This window comes from Triticum dicoccoides, chromosome 6B (assembly GCF_002162155.2).
Source record: "Triticum dicoccoides isolate Atlit2015 ecotype Zavitan chromosome 6B, WEW_v2.0, whole genome shotgun sequence".
In the NCBI taxonomy this organism is placed as follows: Eukaryota; Viridiplantae; Streptophyta; class Magnoliopsida; order Poales; family Poaceae; genus Triticum; species Triticum dicoccoides.
This window is the reverse complement of record NC_041391.1, coordinates 305735431-305741430: the sequence shown is the minus strand read 5'-3', so window position 1 is coordinate 305741430 and position 6000 is coordinate 305735431. Positions and strand designations below refer to the sequence as shown.

The window sequence follows — 6000 nt, the reverse complement described above, 5'->3', positions numbered from 1 at the left end:
ACATCAAGAGTGTTTCAGCAACCATTCCATGCTACAAATGTTGTTACAGATGAAATGGCTGTAATTATAACTATTAAAAAATGTCAATTTGAACTTCACTAGAGGTTGTCCTTATGCACTTATAAAGTAGAAACTGAAACTAATGAAGGCTAAACGGCGAACCCGGCTCACCAATCTGGCTCCGATGCGGTCTGCGCCAGGGAGACCCCGTGTCCCCGCAGCTCTTTGTGCTCGCTGTCTGATACCCTCAACCGCCTCATGCGACGCGCCCACGACTGCAGCATACTACGGCCGCTACACCCCAGACGAGCTATTTCGGCGATCTCACTCTACGCCGACGATGTGATGATATTCTGCCATGCCACCCAGGACGACATGGCAGCCATCAAGGGCATCTTAGCCCTGTTTGGCCGAGCTAGTGGGCTCCGGGTGAATTATGCAAAGAGCTCAGCTACCAACCTCCATGGCGAACCCGCGACGGCCGAGATGATCACCCAACTTGGATGCCCGGTGGTTGAGCTGCCCATCACCTACCTTGGTATCCCGTTAACACTCCGTCGACCCTCTGCTGCACAGCTACAGCCCCTCGTCGACTGGTGGCCGCCCGACACCCGACATGGAAAGCTTGGCTCATGAACAAAGCCGGGAGGCTCGCACTGGTCAAGTCGGTGCTGAGCGCTATCCCAGTTCATCAGCTGCTCGTCTTTGCCCCACCCAAGAAGACACTGAAGCAGCTAGAGAAAATCCAGCGTGGCTTTCTGTGGGCCGGGCGCGCCGTCACCAACGGAGGGCACTGTCATGTCAATTGGCGCCACGCCTGCCGCCCCGTGGAATATGTTGGCCTTGGGATCCGCGATCTGGAGCGCGCAGGCCTAGCACTACAGCTGCGATGGATGTGGTTTGCCCGCACAGACACTGACCGCGCATGGCAGGGCCTTGATCTCCAGTTCTCCAAGGAGGAGCGCGCACTGTTCTTCGCATCTACCACTATGATGCTCGGCGATGGCCGGACAGCACTCTTCTGGGACGACCGATGGATAAACGGCCAATCTGTCCGTGAGATAGCCCCCATGCTATACCAATGCATCCCCAAGCAGCGACGCAAGACGAGAATAGTGGCAGAAGGCCTGGACAGGAACACTTGGGCCCGCGATATCCAGGGGACAAATCGGGATACACGAGATTGGCCAGTACCTGATGTGCTAACCAGGACCGATGTTGGACGGCGTCGAGGCTGGCCAGCCGCGGCCTGCAGCACCCCCTAGGTGCCTCCTTTGCGACCAAGACCCGGAGACCATCCAACACCTGCTACTGGCGTGTCCATTTGCTAAGCAGACTTGGCACATCATCCTGGACTGGGCGCATATACCTGCCCAACCGCCAGCCAACGAAATCACCTTGATGGACTAGTGGCTGCGTACAAAGGCACAAACCCCTCCTACACTACGCAAAGCTCTGCAATCGATCACACTTCTCGTCCCCAGGAAGATCTGGAAACAGAGGAACGAATGCGTCTTCGACAATGCAAGACCCGCGATAGATGCGCTAGTTGATAGGATTAAAGACGAGGCCAACTGTTGGGCAAAAGCTGGGGCATAGGGGCTGCGGGTAGTCTTGCCCGCCTCCTGGGATGTCTACTAATCGGAGGCGCTAGGACTCTGTAAATATAACCTCCTAGGAGGCATGTACTCACTCTCACCTTTTCAATGCAATGAAACGCAAAAATCACTTTGCGTTTTCTTGAAAAAAACTAATGAAGGCAAACAGAGAATAATAAATACTGCAACAATCTAGTCATTTAGACTTGCAAGTCATATGTATTAACGGTCACTTCGCTCCCTTCCTGAAGGCGTTGGCTGTTGAAGAACATCATTGTCCTTGTGGTGTCATGATAGTTGGTGCGGATATGGTCATTGCTATAGATTGTGGATCGTGGATTTGATCCCTTTGGGGTTTTTTTCTTTTTTCTGGCTTAGCCATCGTGTTTTAGTGTGTGTTTGTTAGACCTTCAACCTGAGCATTGATAGTTGTGGATGACACTAGGAGAGTTGGGACAATTTTCGTTGGTTTATTTCTCACACAATGCCATGCCAACCTGAGGGGTTGGGGATACATATTTATAGGCTGCTAGCCAGCCAAGCATATGCTAAGATGCTAGTCTAAGATGCTAACTGACAGTCCTTGATGGTCAAGAACAGAACTCTATCCTAACAGCCAGTCCTTGATGGTCCAGGATTTTATCCTCCTAACTGCCACAAGGACCATGTGCTGCAGCCCCACAAAGACCCTAGTACACAGACTTATCCATCATTCTCCCCCTAAGTCTTGTACGTCGTCTTGTGGGAGAGTTGAATCATCCCGATCCTGGAGCAAAGCTCGTGGAACTTGATCCTCCCAAGAGGCTTGGTGAGCAGGTATGCGAGCTGGTCTGTGGTGTTGATGTAGCTCGCCTCGATGCTCCCTTCTTCCAAGCAGCTGCGGATGAAGTGATACCTCAGTCGGATGTGCTTGCTCCGTTCGTGAAAAACGGGGTTCTTTGCCAGAGCCAGGGCGGACTTGCTGTCCACCAGGAGCTGCACCGTTCTGGTATCTTGAACGAGAAGATCACCAAGCAGTCGAGCGAGCCAGAGCGCTGAGTGCAGGCGGTGGAGGCCGCTATGTACTCAGCCTCACAGCTGGACAGGGCCACCACCTGCTGCTTGACTGATTGCCAGCTCACGAGACACTTGCCGAGGAAGAAAAGGATCCCGCTCGTGCTCTTGCTGGTGTCGATGTCGCCGGCGTGGTCGCTGTCGCTGTACCCGACGAAGTGTGCCGCCCCCGGACACCTAGGGTAGTGGAGGCCGTGGTCGAGGTCCCTGCTACGTAGCGGACGATCCTCTTCACTGCCTGCTGGTGTTCCGTCGTCGGTCGCTCCATGAACCGACTGACATAGCCGACGGAGAAGGCCAAGTCCGGCCGTGTGTGGGCGAGGTAGCGAAGGCTCCCCACAAGGCGTCGGTACTGCGTAGCGTCCACTTCCTCCGTCGTGCTGTCGCGACTCAGTTTCAGCCTCTCTTCCATCGGAGTGAGAGCTGGGTGGCAATCGGTGAGCCTAGCTAGCTCAACGATGCGCTTGGCGTAGGCGGACTGTCGAAGCGCGATCCCGGAGTGATCCTGGTGCACCTCAATCCCTAGATAAAAGGAGAGGAGCCCTAGATCACTCATCTGGAAGGTGGCCTTTATGTCTTCCTTGAACGCCGCCACCTCTGCATCTTTGGTGCCGGTGATCACCAAGTTGTCAACATAGACGCCCACCAGCAGGGCATTTCCTCCACTGCCCCGTCGGTAGACGGCCCCCTCATGCGGGCTTTGCTCGAAGCCCATCTTATTTAGCGTGGAGTCCAGCTTGGCGTTCCACGCCCTAGGTGCCTGCCGTAGGCCATAGAGAGCCTTGCGCAGGCGGAGTACCTTGCCCTCCTGGCCGGGGATCACAAATCCCGGTGGCTGATGCACGTAGACTTCTTCCTTCAAGTCGCCGTTGAGGAATGCCGACTTGACGTCCATGTGGTGGACATGCCAGCCCTCCTGGGCAGCCAGAGCAAGGAGAAGTCGCACGGACTCCATCCGTGCCACGGGAGCGAAAGCGTCGTCGAAGTCGACTCCTTCCTGCTGCAAGAAGCCTCGGGCCACCAAGCGAGCCTTGTGCTTGATGATGGCGCCGGCTCCATCCCTCTTCAGCTTGAACACCCACTTAAGGGTGATTGCGCGGTGACCTCGAGGGAGATCAGCGAGCTCCCAGGTGCGGTTTTGCTCGACCGCATCCATCTCCAACTGCATCGCGGCGCTCCATGCCGCGTCTCTCTCGGCCTCTGCAAAGGACCGTGGTTCGCCGTCTTCACACGCGAGCTGTAGCTGCGCCTCCAGGTCACGTGGCACCAGTCCCGGCACCGGCTGGTCGCCGAGCAGATTATCCATCGTACGGTACCGCAGCGGTTCGCCGTCATGCCACGCGTCGATACGCTCCTCGAGTGAGCGGGGAAGCGAACTTCATCGGGTTGTGCTCTGCGTGAGCTGGTGCTGATGAAGACGAGCCCGGAGTGGTGACCGCCGGGGCTGGAGTATGCCGCGTCGCCGGTTGTGGTGTCGTCGGCATAGCAGGCGCAGGAGTCGATGTAGTTTTGGGGGCCGGGGTAGAAGTGCCCGGCGAAGAGGAGTTGCTTGCTCCCCCAGCTTCCTTGAGGTGGGCCTACTCGACAATGAAGTCGTCATACGTCGGCGTCGAGCCGTCGTCCACCGCCTTGTCCCATTGCCACCCTCGCCCTTCGTTGAACACGACGTCTCGCGTCGTGCGCACACGTTGTGTCTTTGGGTCGAGGATGCGGTAGGCCTTTGAGCCCTCCGCGTAGCCGATGAAGACCCCCGGAGTGCTCCTGTCGTCGAGCTTGCCGATGTGGCCGAGCTCCTTGGCGAACGCAAGGCAGCCAAAAACCCGCAAATGAGAGACCGCCGGCTTCCGCCCATGCCAGGCCTCGTACGGAGTCCTGCCGTCGAGTGCCTTAGTAGGTGAGCGGTTGAGGATGTAGACGGCCGTTAGCACCGCCTCTCCCCAGAAGACAGCCGGCATCCCTCTCTGCTTGAGGAGAGCCCGAGCCATCCCCACAACTGTCTGGTTGCGCCGCTCGACGACGCCGTTTTGCTGCGGGCTGTACGGCGCGGAGTAGTGGCGCTGGATGCCCTCATCGGCGCAGTACGACGCGAATTCAGCCGCCGTGAACTCGCCGCCGTTGTCAGTGCGCAACACGCGCAATTTGCGGCCGCTCTCCGCCTCCACACCAACCTACGCGCGCCTGTTGGCGTCCGCCGCTTCTCCCTTACTGCCGAGGATCATCACCCACATGTAGCGGGAGAGATCGTCGACGAGCAGTAAAAAGTAGCGTCGACCTCCTAGTGTGGCTGGCGTCACCGGGCCGCACAGGTCTCCGTGCACGAGCTCCAGCTTCTCCTTGGCCCGAAAACTCGCCTGTTGGGGAAAGGGGAGTCGTCTCTGCTTCGTCAGCACGCAGATGTCGCAGAACTGCTCCACATGGTCGAAGGCCTCGCACCATCCCCTTGGCACTTAGACGCTTCAGGGCCTCAAAATGAAGGTGCCCAAAGCGCTCATGCCACTGCCACGCCTCGTCGTCCCGACGGACCGCGAGACAGACCGGTTGTGCCACCTGCACATCAAGGACGTAGAGTCGATTTTCACCTCTGGGTACCTTGGCGAGAAGGCGACGCTGGCGATCCCAGATGCGTAGGACCCCATGCTCAATCAGCACGCGTGAGCCGTTCTCATCCAGCTCTCCCAAGCTGATGATGGAGTTCCTTAGCGCGGGGATGTAGTAAACACCGGTGAGCAGCCGATGCTCTCTTGTCTTGGTGGTGAAGATGACGGAACCGACGCCCTTTATCTCCATAGCGGAGGTATCCCCAAACTTGGCGGAGCCTCGCGCATCGGAGTCGAGCTCGGCGAAGAATTCCCTTCGCCCGGTCATGTGGTGGGTGGCGCCGGTGTCGAGGCGCCACCCTGTAGTCTTGTCCTTCCCAGAGCCATCGCCGAGAAGAGCGTGTGCTTTTGGCTCATTGAGATGGATGAAAGCCTTTGCGACTGGAGTCGCTGAAGGTAGCTCAATGCTTGCATGCGCCATGAACAGAGCCGTCTCCTCCTCCTTCGCCTGTGCGACATGAGCCTGGCCTTGTCGTGGTTGCCGACACTCATTGGCCCAATGGCCAAACCGGCCACAGTTGTGGCAACTGTTGTCTTGTGCTGGCTTGGGCTTGCCAGCGACGCCGTCCTTGGCGCCTCCGCGGGCGTCACCCTCGGCACGTCCTTGTGCCCTGCCCGGGGGGCCTCTTCGCGCCTTACGCTGCTTGCCACGCTTGCGGCCGCCCGTCGTGGAAGAAGGCTCCCCCTTCTTCCTGTCACCAAGGCTGGCATCCCACGGCTCCCGAGTTAGGAGCAGCTTCCCGCCGGTGGTG

At 57.9% G+C, this 6000-nt stretch overlaps 1 protein-coding gene across 6 annotated transcripts in view; it reads right to left on the bottom strand.

The window, feature by feature from the left end:
- Positions 1-6000, bottom strand: part of LOC119322379 (probable magnesium transporter NIPA2) — a 62144-nt gene that overhangs the window by 36943 nt on the left and 19201 nt on the right. The gene's annotated exons all lie outside the window — the stretch shown is intronic.